This window comes from Mus musculus, chromosome 4 (assembly GCF_000001635.26).
Source record: "Mus musculus strain C57BL/6J chromosome 4, GRCm38.p6 C57BL/6J".
NCBI classification, from domain to species: Eukaryota; Metazoa; Chordata; class Mammalia; order Rodentia; family Muridae; genus Mus; species Mus musculus.
Window position 1 is genome coordinate 135,281,823 of NC_000070.6, and position 17,429 is coordinate 135,299,251.

General features: G+C 49.0%; 2 long non-coding RNA genes and 1 pseudogene across 4 annotated transcripts; 1 reads left to right on the forward strand and 2 right to left on the reverse strand.

The window, feature by feature from the left end:
• Positions 1-1,244: 1,244 nt before the first annotated feature.
• Positions 1,245-7,322, forward strand: Gm30767. 2 transcript variants are annotated; one of them, XR_390830.3, is made up of 3 exons: positions 1,245-1,757; positions 3,191-3,316; positions 4,422-7,322. It is a non-coding gene; the product is annotated as a predicted gene, 30767 (long non-coding RNA). The 2 variants fall into 2 exon arrangements; XR_881496.3 differs by lacking the exon at positions 4,422-7,322 and having other exon boundaries at positions 1,245-1,425; positions 1,544-1,757; positions 3,191-3,414.
• On the reverse strand, positions 8,447-8,896 carry Gm12983 (predicted gene 12983; annotated as a pseudogene).
• Gm30701 lies at positions 14,787-16,503 on the reverse strand. 2 transcript variants are annotated; one of them, XR_390829.3, is made up of 4 exons: positions 16,344-16,503; positions 16,016-16,133; positions 15,734-15,877; positions 14,787-15,495 (listed from the first exon to the last, which is right to left on the reverse strand). It is a non-coding gene; the product is annotated as a predicted gene, 30701 (long non-coding RNA). The 2 variants fall into 2 exon arrangements; XR_881495.2 differs by having other exon boundaries at positions 16,016-16,503.
• Positions 16,504-17,429: the final 926 nt, after the last annotated feature.

Sequence of the window (17,429 nt, forward strand, 5' to 3'; positions counted from 1 at the left end):
CAGCCTGGTCTACAGAGTGAGTTCCAGGACAGCCAGGGCTATACTATTCCGAAGGTCCTGAGTTCAAATCCCAGAAACCACATGGATGTCTCTTAACCATCTGTAATGAGATCTGAGGCCCTCTTCTAGTGCGTCTGAAGCCAGCTACCGTGTCCTTAGATATAATAATAAATAAGTCTAAAAAAAAAAAAAAAAAAACACTGACTGTTCTTCAAGAGGTCTTGAGTTCAATTCCCAGCAACCACTTGGTGGCTTACAACCATCTGTAATGGGATCCAATGCCCTCTTCTAGTTTCTGAAGGCAGCTACAGTGTACCCATACAAATAAAATAATCTTTAAAAAAAAAAAGAAATCTAAGATCAGACCAATCTGGTCTACACAGACTCAGAAACAAACAAACAGGAAGGGATTTCCATTTGATTGCCATGAGCTAGGTACCATACCCACCTTGGCCCAAAACAAAACAAACAACAACCAAATTAAACACACACACACACACACACACACACACACACACACACACACACACGAGTTGAGGAGGACTGGGGTTCCATATTTAAGAACATGTATCACTCTTCCAGGGGTCCCAAGCTTGATTCTCATATACTCACAGAGACACAAAGACACACATAAACACATGATTTAAAGTAAATTTGATTTGGTTTTTGTTTGTTTTGTTTGTTTGTTTGTTGTTTGGATACAGGGTGTCTTTGTGTAGCTCTGGCTGTAGACATGGTGCTGGCTCGGCCTCCCCAGCGCTCTGCCTCATGAACACTGAGATTAAAGGCATGCATCACCATGCCCAGCTTAAAAGAAAATAAATCTTTAAAGAAAAGCAAGACAAAGCAACATCAAAAAACAAACAAACAAAACAAACACCCAACTTCGATTGCACTCGTCTGACCTGGCCCGCTGCTTGTCTTCCCTGTTCTGCAGTGAGCGCTGTGTGGCCTAAGGCAGGATCTTCCTCCTCACCTCATTTAGTTCCCTTCCCTGTCACCGGGTAGAAGGGAGCAGAGAAAGCCCAGAACCCTGACCCCTGGCCTGCTTTTGGCTCTTTCTCTCTTGTGGCTTGTAGCCACCCTGCTCCGTTCTCCCTTCCCCCCAACTTTACCCAAATCCTGTGGTTCCCCTGGGAAGAGAAACCCTACTCCCCACCCGCCCCTCTAGCTCTGCCAGCCAGGACGCTGGCTTGTCTTGGGGAAGTTACAGGTTTCTTTTCTTTTTTTTTTTCTTTTTTTTTTTGTCACTTGGAAGCTGTTCCAGCCAGGAAGGGAACCCAAGTTGACTTGAAGCCAGGCCCTTAATTGGATTGGGTTCCTAGGGAGGCCACTAGCCGGCTCTGCAGCTCTGGAGAAAGGAAGAGCTTCCCTTAACCCTCCTCCACATCGCAGCCGAATCCCAGATGGCTACCACCCAATAAGGTCGGTGTATCCTGTCCAGTGATCACGGTTCTCTCAGACCTCAGGAAGGCCTTCTGCTGACACACCAGCAAACGCAGCGAGTCCTGTGTAGTCTAACTGGATCTCTCTATTCACTCAGGCCACCGATTTTTATTGAGAGTCTACTATGTGCCAAACCCCAGACAGCATCTTGGCTCTTGAAAAGACTTCAACAGACAAATACCCAAATTAAAAGGTCCAAGCCGGGAGGCAGCAATAAGAGCAGTGACTGAGAGCCCCAGCCAAGTGGCTCAGCCAGCAAAGGTGCTTTGGATGACCTGAGCTCTGGACGACCTGAATCCACATGGTGGAAGGTGAGAGACACAGGTATCATGGCCTCCCTGTGTGAGACACTCGCTAAATGAGTGGGTTATGAAGAGTAAAGGGGAGGGGCTTAGAGTAAAGGGGAGGGGCTTAGAACCACTCGTTTAGCTGGAGGAAATAGCACATACATTTAAGCCCAGCATTGAAGAAGCAGAGGCAGGTGGATCTCTGTGAGTTGAGGCCAGCCTGATCTACACAGGGTGCCTCTGCCTCAAAAGAAATCTTTTATTTAAAAAAAAAAAAAAAAATGTGCCGGGTGGTGGTGGCGCACGCCTTTAATCCCAGCACTTGGGAGGCAGAGGCAGATGGATTTCTGAGTTCGAGGCCAGCCTGGTCTACCGAGTGAGTTCCAGGACAGCCAGGGCTATACAGAGAAACCCTGTCTCGGAAAAAAAAAAAAAAGTATGTGTATGGATGTATTTATTGCCTGTGATCATGTCTGAGCACCGCGTGTAAGCAGTACCCTCAGAGGCCAGAAGAGGGCGTCAGACCCACTGGGACTGCAGTTACAGATGGTTGTGAACCTCTGTGTGGGTGCTGGGAATTGAACCCTGTTGCTCTGGAAGAGCAGCCAGTGATCTTAGCCACTGAGTTGTCTCTTCAACCCCCCGAAAGCTACTTTGGAAAATCAGTGCTGTCCTGCCACATAGGTTCCAGGCTCTCTACCTGAGCCATCACCCTGGCTAGAGAAATGATTAGTCCAGAAGACTCAGCCAGAGGAACAGACAAATCCATCTAGGATTAATAGATGAATAAATCATCTGGGTGGTAAGTATGCTGTAAAAGTTTGAACTGGGTGTGAGGGTGTAAGCCTATAATCATTTTGTTTCTGTTTTGAGAGAGGGTTTCTCTGTGTAGTCCTGGCTGTCCTGAACTCACTTTGTAGCCCAGGTTGGCCTCGAATTTACAGAGTTCCATCTGCCTCTGCCTTCCCAGCTTTGAGATTAAAGCTGTGTACCACCATACACGGCCAGTAAGCCTGTAATCTTACAACTTAAGAAGCTGGAAAGTCCAAGCTAGAGAGGTTAAGAGGAGCACTGGGTGCTTTTCCAGAGGTCCTGGGTTTAAGTCTCTGTACATGTGGACCTCACAAGTGTCTGTGCTCCAGTTCCAGGGGATCTGACATCTTCACATAGACATATATGCATGCAAGATACCAAGGCGCATAAGAGGTTGTTTTAAAAATGGGAAGAACCCAAATTGTATGAAATCCTTAAAAATTTATAGAAATATTAAAAAAAAGAAAAAAAGCTCTGGAGACTCACAATTGTAAGGTGTTCAAGGCTAGCTTGGGCTATTTGGGGAGAGTCTGTCTGAAAACAAAAGTTGACTTTTTGATATTCATACATGTGTGTGCTGTGGTCTAAGCATGCACAACACACACACACTGTATGTAATAAAAGTCTCTTAAATTCTATTGAAGGTTGCTGAAAATGGAGAGATGGTGACAGGATTGAGTCTGGATGATAGCATCCTGTGCCACCTACTGATGACTGGTTGGTCCCTATCTCTACCTCAAGCTTATACCGGCTGCAACTTCCCACTCAAGGTTCATATCATCAGCATCACCATCACCACCACCATCATCACCATCATCAGACCCCGTACTGTTACTAGAGGATTACGGAGCACTTAATAAGTGCCTTTTCTTTTTTTTTTTAATTAATTAATTTATTTATTTATTAATTTATTTATTATATGTAAGTGCACTGTAGCTGTCTTCAGACACTCCAGAAGAGGGAGTCAGATCTCCTTACAGATGGTTGTGAGCCACCATGTGGTTGCTGGGATTTGAACTCAGGACCTTCGGAAGAGCAGTCGGGTGCTCTTACCCGCTGAGCCATCTCACCGGCCCCAATATGTGCCTTTTCGCGCACTCATGTGCTATCGGCTGTGAAACACTGTCCTGGAGGCCTGAAGAGGCCCTTGAGGGTCTTGAAATCCCAGCAGCTGGGACTTACTCACAGGAAGCTAGCTTGTAAAGGCTGAGCCAGTTAAACTTCCAGAGTGGGAGTGTCTTGAAGAAGTTCTGCCCCTCCCTAAAGATATATAGAAAGTTAGCTGTTGCTAGGGGTGCTACCCGGGACACACTTGCAACACAGAGGGGTGGGGGCAGGGCTTGCTAGGGGAGACGCTCTTGAAGCCCAGACCCCAGGATTTACAGGCAGCCCACTGACTGAGAGAAGAGCCGCCCATCCCTGGGAGCCTAAAGGTTGCTGAGGCACGAAGCTCACAAGCCCCTGCCCCCACCCCCAGCCCGGGAGGATGTGTGGACAGACAGCTAACTGGGGAGAGTAAGAAACCTTGCCTTCTGTGAGCAGAGCTCACAAGCTGCCACACCCCCGTAAGTAACCCTAATTGAATCTGTTGGTAAACCAAGCCAGGCTTGGGTGTGAATTGTTTCTTTGGTCTGCGGTTGGTAAGTAGACATGTGTTCATCTGTCTAGGGAAAAAAAAAAATCATGCAAGACTGTCTGGGTCCGTTTCTCCAGCCAGGTTAAATGTCACAGTGCCCCCCCCCCCTTACGGGGGGAAGTGGAGGCTCAGTGGGAACCTATCACTTAGCAGAGTAAAAGAGCTAGGAAGTGGAGAGGGTGGGATTCGAACTCAAGTCCACTCTGACTTCAGATGACTCGTTTTTTTTTTTTCCACAGCCCCGCCCATCCACCCACAATCACCATCAACTCTCATGCTGGCAGCCACAGGGTGAGCCAGGAAAGACTCTCTCCCAGATGCCTGCCTTTTCTAGAAGTCCTTTCAGCTCAGAATACAGACCTGGCAAAGCTGGTGGCCCTGGCTCAAATGAAGTGACCGTTTGCCATTCTGAAAGGTTCACGGACAGCCAGCGTTGCCCTGAGAGAACCATAGGGGCAATCAACTCCCCAGTTGCTCCTAAGCAACACCAGAGCCTAGCAGGCCAGCCCTTCCTCCTTAGAAAGTTTGGTTTGTCTGAGGACCTTTCTTCCGTTCTTTGGTGGCTCAGGGATCTTTGGCGATTCACGGTTCATTTATCGGCTTATTTATTTGGTCTTTCTGAAGCCTAAACAGCCAGTTCCTCACATCTCAGCTTGCAAGCAGAGGGAGGCATGAAACCACTTGTAATTCTACGGCAAATGTGTCCTTTCCCATATGACTAGAGAGCCCTTCACCTCCCAACGAATGAAGGCGCTCTCCAGTTCTGAGGTGCGCTGGGAGCCCAGAGGCCTGCAAAGCCCCAGCAATGGGGGAACCAGAAGCACCCAGGCACCCCATGTCTTCCCAGCTGCATCCTAGTCCCTTGATAGCCCCAGGCTCCCTCCCTTGCTGGCAGCTTGTGTGACATTTGGGAGTTGGGCTGGGCTGGTTGGTTTGCTTCCTGCGAAGTCGAGGCGTCTAAGCTCCTGGAGCCAAGCTTCCTCTTGTATGTCCTTATTTGGGGCCTGCCTGCAGCCCTTCTTCCCGCAGAACGCCCTGTACCGCTGCCTCTGCCCTACCCAGGTCCACAACGCACCACCGGGAACAGCCTGTGGCAGAAGGACAAGCCCCTTGTCTCAGCTGATCCCTCCCAGACGACACCCTCAGGGTCCTGATGAGTGAGCCCCCGGGCTTATCTGTTGTTCCCATCTGCTTCTGGCCTCTCGGTTTGGGGGGTGTGGTTCTGGAAGGATTCCTTTCTTCGGATGAGCCAGCGCATGCCAGTCTGGCGGCAGGGTCCACCCCTGCAACCGAGAAAAGGGTGTCCAGCACAGAGCCCTGTATGCTGCTAACAGCGATGGCTTCCTACAGCAGGAGACTTAAAAGACAAGGCTGAGAGAAGCCATCTCAGGAAGTAGGGGGTGAGGACTACAAAGTCAAAGGGGATAGGAACTTGCTGATGAGACGTGACCCTGTAGGAACCAGCATATATAAGGGGATATTTGTGACCTGGAAGTATCCCAGCAGACTGTCCCTTCTCTACTTGGAAAGGGGGAAAACTTTATGGAATGGGAAAACCTGCCAGAGCCATAGCAGGTGACAAACCCTAACATCAGGCACACAAACACCTGGCACTTCTGGAAATGACTGAGTCACATGGTGTCACTTTTATAACAATCTAGCCTAGAGGGAGGTCAGATCCCAGTGTGACCCAGAGGAGAATGAGACACACCCCACTGAAGGAATGGTCTGTAAAATAACTGGTTTGTTTTCTTCTAAACAACCAGAGTGACTGACGTAAACTAAAAGAGAGTTGCAGGGCATGGTGGTGTTCATCCAGGATCCCAGCACTCAGAAAGCCAAGGCAAAAAGGCCATGAGTTCAAGGCCAGCCTGGGATACATGGCCAGTCTGTCTCAAACACAAACCAACAAAGAAACAACCCCAACCAACAAGAGAAGTTGGGGGGAGGCGGGGGCTAAATCACAGTAAAGAGCCAGGTGTGGTGGCTCACACCTGTGATCCTGGCACTTGGGAGGCTGAAGCAGGAGGATTGCCATGTTCTTGAAGCTGCCTTGTACTACGTAGTGAGTGACTACAGCTCAGCTCCCTGGGACCAGTTCCCATCTTCAGGCTGAGGGGTGGAAGTCTTTCAGCAGTGGGGTGTTGGTCGTGTGGTCTTATCTCACAAGCCATTTGTCTAGGCCCCTATCTGTGGGGACAGGCTGGCGGTGTTGTTATGCAGTAAAATGTAAAGGACTTTGAATTGGCCATTTCTGGGCCATTTAGGGCCAGGCACTGTGGGTAACAGGGAGTTGGGCTCTGAATGTTTATATAAGCTGTTCCAAGTCAGGGTCAGGCTCTGACTGTTAAAATGTGGGGATTTCTGTCTTATTTGACTTCTGAACTTTTTGTCTCTATAACCCTAACTCTAAAAATACTAGTACTGATTGGTAAGTTTCCCAATTCTAATATCTGAGTCCCAAAAGGCCCTCTGACAAACACACACACACACTTACACACACTTACACACACACACACACACACACACAGAGAGACATTGAAATTACCTTCTGGGGATGTAGCTGAGTTGGTAGAGTGCTTGCCTAGCACACATAAAGTCTTGGTTCCATCCCCCAGTACCACATAAACCAGGTGTGGCGGCGCAATTACACTCTCACCAATTCGGGTGCGCAGAGGCAAGTTCAAGACCTGAAGGTGGAGCAAGGAGGGCCAGGAGATTCAAGGTCTGGGACATGCTTGGCCTGGGACATATGACATTCGCCTCAAAACAAACAAAAAGCAAGGCTGGGGAAGATCACGGGAGAGGGGAGAGAGGAAGGGCAGTGTGGTGGAACACTGTCTCTGGCCACAGCTGCTGTACTCTCCATCTCGCAAGCAGCTGATTACCTATGCCATACTGGGAGCATCATGGAGGAGAAACAGAAGTCCCTCCCCTCCCCGGGGATCTCTAAACAGTTCATGGTTGCTGGGGGAGGGAGACATTTTCTTCAGCGGTGCAGCCGAGGTTAAGGCCGCCTTGCTCCTATAAACGACCTCTTCCCCATGCACCTGTACACACCATTGATGAAGTCCACTGAGAAAGAAAGAGAACAAGCAGGGCAGTGGTGGCTCACACCTTCAATCCCAGCCCTCAGGAGGCAGAGGCTGGCAGATCTCTGAGTTTGAGGTTAGCCTGGTCTATAGACAGAATTCCAGGACAGCCAGGGCTACACAGAGAAACCCTGCCTCAAAAAAGAAAGAGGGCTAGAGAGATGGCTCAGAGGTTAAGAGCACTGACTGCTCTTCCAGAGGTCCTGAGTTCAACTCCCAGCAAACACATGGTGGCTCACAACCATCTGTAATGGGATCTTCTGGTGTGTCTGAAGACAGTGATAGTGTGCTCATATACATAAAATTAATTAATTAAAAAAAACTAAAAACAAAACAGTCTTGGCAAGACATGCTGGTGCACATCTTTAGTCCCAGTCCTTAGGAGGCAGAGGCAGCTGGATCCCACAATGTGAGATTCTGTCTCAAAAACAAAACAAAACAAAGACATTCTATGCATACATGCTTAGGTTAGTGTACATATAGTCACAGAGGATCTGCTTGCTTGCATGTGTGTTTGTGCGCTGGGAATGTATGTGTGAGGTGCATTTGTGTGTACCTAGGTGGGGAGGTCAGAGGTCAACATCAGGTGTCTACTCAATATCCATATTTTTTATTTATTTAGTTTCTTGTTTTTTGAGATGTCTATTAATAGTAGTAGTAATTATATTATCAATTGTACATAATATATAATAACACATAAAATATTAATATTGATGTTAATATTAATTATTATTACATCTATTAACTTGCGTTTGTGTGTAATTTTAACTTTTTTCAAATTCATTTTTTTTTTTCGAGACAGGGTTTCTCTGTGTTGCCCTGGCTGTCCTGAACTCACTCTGTAGACTAGGCTGGCCTCGAACTCAGAAATCCACCTGCCTCTGCCTCCCAAGTGCTGGGATTAAAGGCATGTGCCAACACTGCCTGGCTCAAATCCTATTTTTTTTTAAAGATTTATTTATTTATTTATTATATGTAAGTACACTGTAGCTATCTTCAGACACACCAGAAGAGAGCCTCAGATCTTGTTACGGATGGTTGTGAGCCACCATGTGGTTGCTGGGACTTGAACACTGGACCTTTGGAAGAGCAGTCAGGTACTCTTACCCACTGAGCCATCTCACCAGCCCTCAAATCCTATTTTTAATGATGGTTCTTTTTTGTGTGTTTGTTTTTCAACAACTAGTATTTTATTCAGATAGCAGTTCCGTTACACATGGTCCAAGAACATTCAAATAAGAACTCAAATCGGAAGTTAAAGGTTGGTTTTCAGACATCATAGCGAACAATGAATGCCACGTTTGCCTATGAACTCTCTGATATAAAACCACATCCACACCTTAGTGGCCACCAAACCGTTCAGCACAGCTTCCTTCACTGTAAGGTGTTTGAAGCTACCAGTTTTAGCACTTTGAATGATTTTTTTCACACTCTGAATAGCTATAGGGATTTCACCAGGGGTTGGGGGGAACCATCGCAACCTTGGCGTAGTGCCAAAATGTGACCAATCGAGGTAAGTCATGGCAAAGGCCACCATCAACGGTGCCTTCTCCTCAAAGTGGCAGATGAATTTGGCCATGGTCTAAGGTGGAAGGTATGTCTCCCCGGACCACCGGCTGAATCTTAATGATGGTTCTTAAATGCTTTAACTTCCCTTTTAGCCCACCACCCACCAGAGGTAGTGGGAAAGAAAGGATATGGGGGAAGTGGGCCTGTTTAGAAAGGTTCTTTGGAGCAAATCCCTTCTGTGTGGTCTGGAAATCGGCAGTTCAGTTCATAGGTTAGCAGGCAGCAACAGCTCAACCCACTCACACACACCTCACAGATACACCAGCAGTCCAGCTCAGTAGAATCAGGTTAGCAATAGCAGCGGCATGACCTAGCAGAGACAGCCAGGCCTCAGCCTCCGCTCAAGTCAGCAGGGGGGACCTGGAAGGACACCAGAAGTTCTCCTACACCTCCCTTGACTCAGCACAGGCCTTGCCTCAGCTGACATCACTCTGCCAGTCAGCCCAAGTGTATGGAAGCGGAGGCAAGAAACTGCAGCACACACCATAAGTTTTTGGGTGTGTTTTTCTCTATGGTGTCCTGACAAATGCAGCTCAACTATGCAATGTAAGGCGGACCAATAAGTTCATGTTGTCAGCAAAGAGTCCTTCATCACGTGTCCTTTCATGTGCTTGCCTTAGCTGAACATCCTGTCTCCTGTGTCTGCTTCAGCGAAACGTTCCTCCCCGAGTCTGCCTTAGCCTTTCACACCTGTGTCCACTTTAACGAAATGTTCCTTCACGTGTTTGCCCCAGCAAACCACCATCCAATCGACTTTCCAAAGAACCCTTAAGTTTCCACTTGAGTGTCTGCACACATACCTGACATGGTACCCCTGAGGAGGCCAAAAGGAGCCTGTTCTTCCTTCCACCATGTGAGTTTTGGGGGGTGGAACCCAGGTCATACAGGTTGGCAGCAAGTGTCTTTACCTGCTAAGCCATCTTGCCAGCTTTCCATCTTATTTTCTGAGAGAAAAGCTCTCCCTGCACCTAGAGCTCACAGATTGGCTAAGCTGGCCAGCCAATGAGCTCCAGGGACTCACCTGTCCGTGCTGTGCCCACCATCAGGCTGACTTTTTATGTGTGCGCTGGGGATTCGAACTCAGGTCCTAGTGCTTGCCCACTGAGCCACCTCCCCAGCCCCCAGAGGGCTATCAACAATGAATTTTCTTGTTTTTTTCTTGAGGACAAGTTCATGGGAAAGTAAAATCTGTTCTTGAGGCCAAGCTGCCACACCAGTCACAGCTGACATTCTTGAGCTGAGCCTCTACAGCCCCCTCCTGCTGGCCTGGTATCTGAAACAATGAGCGATTCTGAGCCACTATCTCCAGCGTCTTAGATTTGCCTACACATCTCTCTTACTTCTTCTCAGCTCTCAGAGACAAACTGGGGCGTTCTTTCCTTGTGTACCGGATGTGTCCCCGCCTGGTGTGAGCAACTAAGTACTCTCTCCTTCCTACTGCCAAGGTGGGGACCTGAGTCCCCCTGGAGCCACCCGGATTTGAAGCTCAGCTCCACCCAATGTGTAGCTGAGAAAAATCACCTAACCTTCCTGTCTCTATGGGGAATAACAGTTTTCCCAAGTAGATAAAGCTGTCACAGGACTTATTCAGCCATGTTCCCTGTTGTTACCCTCTCCCCTCTCACATGGAGGTGACAGCAAGGATGATAGAACTCAGGAATTTTTGCGTAGCAGTACAGGTACTCTATCTTTGGGCTACACCCCTTAGCATATAAACTGAAGTTCTCTCGAGTCTTGTTTTAAGACAGCTCACGGGGATATCTCAGGCTAGCTTTAAATTCACCTGAAAATGAAGACGTCATTGAATTTCTGATCCTCCTGTACACACCCCTGTCATATGAGGTGCTAGAGATTGAACCCAGGGCTTCTAGGCAAGCACGCTTCTAGCTGAGCCACGCCCCAGCTTCAATTCTGGCTCTGAGGCTGGCGTCAACTTCTAGACTCCCCGCTGCCTTGGCGTTTGAAGCCCATAGACCTTTGCTCATGCTGTCCCCTCTGACCCTGTTCCCATACTCCCCCTGCCGCTCCACGCTCCGTGTCTTTCTCAGGTTTCAGGTTTCAGGCCTCCAGGGATCTCTGGCAAACACACCTCCACCCTCAGTCCAAATAAACCACTTCCTCCGGGGATCCACAGCACAGAGTGCAGGGCAGCTCCTTGCCGCTTAAGTTGTTTGTGTAACTCGAGGTTCTTCCCACCCTAGCTCCAGCCCACAAGGGTCACTAGCTCTCAAAGCTCCATCCACAGGCCCCTTGGGGCTTCCCAACAAACTCCCCCTCCCTCCAGCCCTCTATGGGGAAGTGGGGTGGGCTCACTCCTACCCATCTTTGGGCTCCAGAGGTTTCAGGCACTGTCATTGGTCCAGGGTAGACCACATGACTGAGCTCACCCAATCATAAGCGGCTGGTGTAGAGACTGATTTTTCTCCTCCCCTCCCCTCCCCTCCTTTTTCTTCTTCTTCTTTTTTGTATTTTAGGTTTTTGTTCTTTACTTTTTTTTTTCAAGACAGAGTTTCTCTGCGTAGCCATGGCTGTCCTGGAATTGACTCTGAAACTCAGAGATCCTCCTGCCTCTGCCCACATGGCCAATCTGTTACTTTTTGGTTTGGTTTGGTATTGATGCAGACTCTCACTCTGTACTACAGGCCGTCCTGAAGTTTGCTCTAATGGCCGCAGACTCTCAAACATCCTCCTGTCTCACAGCCTTCCCAAATGCAGAGATTGCAGGTTTGAGCTAACAAACCCTGCTTAGTCTCTCTCTCTCTCTCTCTCTCTCTCTCTCTCTCTCTCTCTCTCTCTCTCTCTCTCTTTTGCAAGCTCCAGGACACTTTGTCTCCAAGATGTTGATGGCAGCCACCAATATCCACTACTCTTGGATCAAAGCTCAGAGCAGGAGACATAAGGTTCCTCGGGCTTCGATTGAGACACTGTGTCCATCAATCCCCACACGCGGCATCTCCTTGAGACTGTTCCCTGCTCTCCACTGTCACCCGCAGCAGTCAGAGTAGTTTTCTAGGCACCTTGACTCAAGGAAACCGGAATGGACGGCTCTGGTGCTAAAAGGAATCTCAGGACTAGCTAATATGAAGCAAAGAGATTTTAATGAGATATTTGAAGCCTGAGGGTTGGGAGAAAGAGAGACACTCAGAGGATGGGAGACACACCGGAGACCAAGAGTCTGGGACTTTCAAGGAAGAATAAGACAGAGCAAGCGAGGGCCCAGGCACCTCATGGGGGGGGTATCCCAGCCCCTGGTGTTTTTCAATGGTCATGTGTAGGATGTTGTAGGGTTTTGGTTGCTAAGAAACCTAGGTGAGGTCACTGGGTGGTTCCCAAGGCAGCATCTGACAGGATTAAGATTGATGAGGTAGAAACCAACCCATAGGGATACAGGAAGGTAGGCTATCTTTAACTGTAAACAGCTTCAAGTTCTGTTTGGAGAGTTTCAGGAAATATCTACGGGAAGGAAAGATGCCCACCCAAGGTCATATGGGTTCAAACTTTAAACCTGAGTCATTATTATTGGCACATAAAGGACTATTTTTACATTTGCAGGATGTGTTAACTGTATCAGAACCTCCAGAGCCAGAGTTAGAGGCAGTTGTAGGCTCTCTGAAGTGAGTGCTAGGAACCAAATTCAGGTCCTCTTTGAGAGCAGTAAACACTCTTAGCCACTGAGCCATCTCTCTAGCCTCTCTTCCTTCCTTTCTTTCTTTCTCTCTTTCTTTCTTTCTTTCTTCCTTCCTTCCTCCTTTTTTTTTAAGATTTATTTATTGTCATATGTGAGTACACTGTAGCTGTCTTCAGACACACCAGAAGGAGGTGTCAGATCTCATTACAGATGGCTGTGAACCACCATGTGGTTGCTGGGATTTGAGCTCAGGACCTCTGGAAGAGCAGTTGGTGCTCTTAACTACTGAGCCGGCTCTCCAAGCCCAGGTCCTTCTTTTTTATTACCTCTTATATAACTACTTAATCTTCTGGTTTGTTGAAGCAGTTAAGTCAGACAACCCTTGCCTGACTTAATGCCTGTCAAAGTGGCTACCCTTGAAAACTCCAGCACCACACTCATCACAAGGCCGTTCTCGACGTAGCAGCTCTGAGAGAAAAGGTATCCTGGCAGTCGGGAGCCAAGAAATACTACCAAGTCACACCACACAACAAACCTCACACAAGAGGTTTATGGGGAAAGACACCTGAGGGTGCCCACCGCGGCTCTGAGAGAAGCAACAAACAACTAAGCAAGAGGCAGGCTTTATGTAAGATAGAATTTTGGGGGGAGGGGTTCCAGGGTGGCCCGGGATTGGTGGGATTCTGTGACCTAATTTATTTACTTATCTATTTATCTCTGTAGGGTGAAGCTTGGCTGCCTGCATCTTGAGGGACTAGAAATGGCCATTATGGCCCTTTAGAGCAGCGGGGGTGGGGTTGGGGAGCTGGGACCAGCCATTCTAGCCCCAGGGGGGTAGGACCTGGCCACTAGGTGGGCTTATGGATTCCATGGTCCTCAGATGGTTCTGGGAATTGAGTCTGGGTGCTCTGGAAAAACCAGCAAGTGTTCAACTGCTGGGCCATCTCTCCAGGTCTTCACCCTGAATCTGTGAAGTACTTGCTGCACGCCAGAGCCTGTCCTGAGGCTGCATGGGCACACATTTCCCACGCCTGCCTGCTTTGAGAGATGTGACCTGTGACAGCCTTTCTGTGGCATTCTTGGGAGAGACTTGCATTTTCCCATCTCAGCTACTCAGTGTGTGGATTTGAATTAACTGTGTGTTAAGCCTCCCTCTACGCTTTTCAAATCTGAAAACTGCACCTAGTTCTCTGGCCCTTGTAAAGATTAAAACAGAATATGAGACAGCTCAGAGGTTAAGAATACTGGCTGCGGGCTGGAGAGATAGCCCAGCAGTTAAGAGCACTGACTGCTCTTCCAGAGATCCTGAGTTCAATTCCCAGCAACCACATGGTGGCTCAGAACCATCTGTAAAGAGATCTGATGTCCTCTTCTTGTGTGTCTCAAGACAGCAACAGTGTACTCATATATAATAAATAAATCTTTTTTAAAAAACAGTACTGGCCGGGCGTAGTGGCGCACGCCTTTAATCCTAGCACTCGGGAGGCAGAGGCAGGTGGATTTCTGAGTTCGAGGCCAGCCTGGTCTACAAAGTGAGTTCCAGGGCAGCCAGGGCTATACAGAGAAACCCTGTCTCGAAAACAAACAAACAAACAAACAAAAAACAAAAAAACAAACAAAAAAAAAAACAGTACTGGCTGCTCTTCCAGAGGACCCAAGTTCAATTCCTAGCAGGGGCTTCCTTCCAGGTATCTTCTCAGGCAAGATGGCTGGCAACTGAAGTGTTTGGCCTCACAGAGATCCTGTCCTTCTTGGAGGCATGTTGTGACTCAAATGTAGTGCTTTTGCTGATAGTCGAGCACCCTGGGCTTCTAACTGGAAATGTCTGTCTAGGCCTGTGACTTGGGGGCTCAGACAGACTCTTAAGAATATCCAGTCACGGGCTGGTGAGATGGCTCAGTGGGTAAGAGCACCTGACTGCTCTTCCAAAGGTCCAGAGTTCAAATCCCAGCAACCACATGGTGGCTCACAACCATCTGTAACAAATCTGATACCCTCTTCTGGTGTGTCTGAAGACAGCTACATTGTAGTTACATGTAATAAATAAGTAAATCTTTAAAAAAAATATCCAGTTACCCTTACCCTTCCTGTGGGCCACCCCAAACCCTGATGGACCAACGTCTGCTCCTGCCTCCTTTCTGTTAGACTATGATGATCACCAGACCTGCTACAGACACAAGTGTTAGTAGGCTGTCTTAGTTGAGGTTTCATTGCTGTGAAGAGACACCGTGACTCTTATAAAGGACATTTAATTGGGGCTGGCTTACAGGTTCAGAGGTTCAGCCCATTATCATCATGGCAGAAAGCATGGCAGTGTGCAGGCAGACATGGTGCTGGAGGAGCTGAGAGTTCTGCATCTTGATCTGAAGCTAGTCAGGAGAAGACTACTGTCTTCCAGCCAGGGTCTCAAAGCCCACAAGCTTCTTCCAATAGGCCACACCCACTCCAACAAGGCCACACCTCCTAATAGTGGGTGGACTCATGGCTCAGTTCCCTGAATCCTACAACTAGCCCCCAGTTTTCACCTAGGGATAGGGAATTTGTTTCAGAGGATATGCAATGAGTACCAGATGGTGTCTGGGTACACAGTGCACCCCAACTCCTAAAGAGGGGACAGAATTATAGGGAATCAAAGGGTGATCATTGGGAATGGATAACCTGGGTGGGAAAAGTTCCTAGGCACATTCCTCCCTCTTCTGTTTCTCAGATGCATGGCCCTGGCTGGCATGGAACTTGCTATGTAGACCAGGCTGGCCACAAACTCTCAATCCTCCTGTCTCAGTATCTCAAGCCTGAGATTACAAGAGTTTAACACCTTGCCCGGCAAACAGGCAAGAATTTTTTTTTTCTTTAGCTTTCTACCTCAAACGCCTCATTTATGAAGAAAGCAGAGTCAGTTGCTCCCCAGACTGCCCAGGAGACACTGGATGACGCGTGCCTGGACTCCAGATGTGAGAGGCTCCGGGAAGAGATTGTGTAAGTCTGAAGCGCAGCCTGGCACACTGTACATTCTGAGCAGGGTCCCTGCGCCAAACAACCAGAACCACATAGATAGTCCTGGACTACTCTGGGCCCCTCCCACCAGCCTGACTCCTCCCATTCTCTCTGGCAATCCAGTGTAGTCATTTTCCAACCCATTGGTGATGACAGCAAGCTCACTGCCAGGGACTGGAGTGCTGGGTTTAAAAGCCTGGACCCCTATCCCATTCCCATCTCTATCCCCATCCCCACCCCACCCCGTCCCATCCCCAACAAGGCTGACTTGTCTTCTGAAGTAAGGTTCCTGATTGGTCTGGAGCCAACCATAATGGGCTGGATCTGCTGGCCGGCACACCGAAAATCCTCCAGTGTCCACCTCTCCCAGCCCTCGAGTCACAAATGTGTGCTTCCGCAAGTGGTTCTGGGACTGGAAGGAAACCATTTTACCAATGGGACCACCTCCTCCAACCCTTTCCAGAGTTTTATGCCCAAGCTGTGTGTCAGTGTGTGTGTGTGTGTGTCCGGACAGTGTATGTCTCTACTATCAGGCCGCTTTTCTTCTCACCTGTCCAACGGTAGAGTTTGAAGCTCAGGCGAGAAAGCTGACAGGAGAAGGAAGCAGTCTGGACCCTGAGGTGAAGTCAGTGGAAGGCCAGTGAGGGCTTTCATCTAATACGGAGCAGCTTGAGGGAATGAGGGGACAGAGACGGTTGCAGGGAGCGCAAGTTCCTGCCCAGGACCCCAGGAGAAGAGGAGCAGAGGCTCCAGCTGTTACAGCCGGATTGCTTGAGAACCAAGCCCACGTCATTCCTGGCGAGGGGCCTACAGATGCCAGCGCGAGCATGGGCGAAGACCCATGAGTAATCCTTCCCTCTGTCTGCTCCCACACTTACCCTTGCTGGGCGCCAGGGAGCCCAAGCTCCGTGGCCCCAGCTGTGGGGTGGCCACCCCCACATCAGGCTGTGCTGTGCTGAGGGCTGCCACCACTACTTCCCCCACCCCTGCCAGCCCCTTCCGCAGTGTCTGAAGCCCAATCCCTGCCCCATCCATGAGCTGGCTCCAGTCTGAATGGGGCCATTGTGAGAGTCGCCCAAGAGCTGCAGTGGCTCCAGGCCAGCACACGTGGCTCCCTCACAGATGCCCACAGCGTCCTTTAGGCCAGGAGAGCCAGGCTTGCCTGAGAGGAAGCTGGAGGGCCTTGAGCTGCTGTACAAGGCTCCAGCCAGCCTGCAGAGACTGCACTCCTAGATAGGCTACTTCCTGGCTCTACTTGTCTCTAGTCTGAAAGAGTGGAGGGAGGGGCTAGACTCATCCCTGGAACCTTTGGAGATCTGGAGAAGACCTGAAGCTGGGTGGGCTCTGGGATATCTCAGGCTCTCACCAAACTGAATGTCGTGATTGGAGAGAAGAAGCCAGAACCAGCCAGAACCATGTTCCTCCCCTGCACAGCTTAGTGTAAGAGGCCTAATCGGAGTGACAGAGCCCTGGGGGCATCCCAGGCAGGTTTCTGAGGTCCAGAGGTGGGCGGTGAGTAGAGAAGCCAAGGATTTGTTGTTTCCTGATAGACTGCCAGGGTCTTCCAGACCGAGCCTGCCATGATGGCGTCATAACACCCTAGGTACTGTTTACTGAAGAGTTACTAAACGTCTGGGTACCGCGCCAAGAACTTTCATATCTCATTTGACCCTCAAAACATCCATAGAAGGCAAGTGTTATCCTTATCCCTGGGGCAGCGGCGGCCCAGGTAGTTCATTGCACAAAGGATCTGAGTCAGGGTGGGGCCCTTAGTTCGAAAATCCACTCAGTGGGCTTACTCAACAGTCTCCCTGGAGCCTGGCTTATTTTCCTCACATTGTAGTTGAGGAGAGCTAGATGCTCACAATGAAGTTGATAGATTAGGGGTTCAAACTTGGATCTGATTCTAGGTCCTATCAGTTCCCACACCACATTCTTTTCTGCCTCAGAACCTACCTGTGTGC